The following is a 1,150-nucleotide window of genomic DNA, read 5'->3' on the forward strand; positions in this document are numbered from 1 at the left end:
CTATGTGACACGTAGCCTCTATCGGTCCCCAATGACCCCACCTCCTATGTCCACAGGAATAATCCCCTCCTCTCAAGGGTGGGCTGGGACGAATGTCTCATTTGTGACAGAGTACAGCACAGCGATGGAATGTCGTTTTTGAGATTAGTTTACTCAAACACCGTGGCTTCCGTTTTGCTTGCTCTCCGTTTTCTCTCCCTTGCTGTGTTGCAAGCTGCCTTATGGAGAGGTCCACAGGGCCAGGAGCTGGGGGATACCCTTGGCCAACAGCCAATGAGGCCCTCGGTCCACTAACTTGTGAGGAGTTCATCTGCCAGCAGCTACGTAGGTGAGTTTGGTAGATGACTCTCCTCCAGTCAAGTCTTCAGATGAAACCGTATTGCTGGCCAATGGCTGGATGAAAGCCTTGTGGAGAGACCCTGAGCCAGAAGACCCAGCTAAGCCATGCCCAGATTGATGACCCGCAGGAATAACAAGGGAGTCATGCCTGTTCATTGTTATGCTGCTAAATGTGGGGGCAATTTGTTACACAGCATTCAAAAACTGATACAGCCTCTCTTGCTCTTGGCCTCCGTCTGCTCCTCTTTGAAGCGGGGTAATGCTCCTTATAACTCTGGGTAGTTGTGTGTGTGAGCTCAGCTCTGGGGGTCACTTTCCCAAGCCCCCACGAGAAGCAGAGTGGATGTTCCATAGCACGATTCCTTAGTACTGCCCGAGTCACACAAATCAATGTCTAACGCAAACGATGCTTCAGTTCTGGGAGGGAAGAGAGCAGGATGCGGTGGAAGCGAGTAGCTGAGGGCCCCGCCTTGTCCGGGGGAGAGGGAGGCTCTCAGAGGAGGTGATTCTTGAGCAGAGGTCTGAAGGAAGAGTTGGAAGAGGTGTCACTGGTCCCAGCCTATTAGTCTCTTTCTTCGCCCTTCGTGATTTCCCATCCTAGCAGCTGTCGTGATTCATGACTATTCGTGTGTATCTGCCCTGGGTAAGCCATGATCGGGCAGCGATGAGGTCACCACGGTCCGCCGAGTCCCTGGCACAGGGCCTGGCACATCGAAAGCGCTCAAAAAGAAAAATGCGCCTAATGTCCCTTAGGGGTAACCAAAGACTGAGAGACAACGCATTAGAGATCGAGGGGACAGCCCCGGTGAAG

Source organism: Pteropus vampyrus, unplaced genomic scaffold, assembly GCF_000151845.1.
Source record: "Pteropus vampyrus isolate Shadow unplaced genomic scaffold, Pvam_2.0 Scaffold367, whole genome shotgun sequence".
NCBI lineage: Eukaryota > Metazoa > Chordata > Mammalia > Chiroptera > Pteropodidae > Pteropus > Pteropus vampyrus.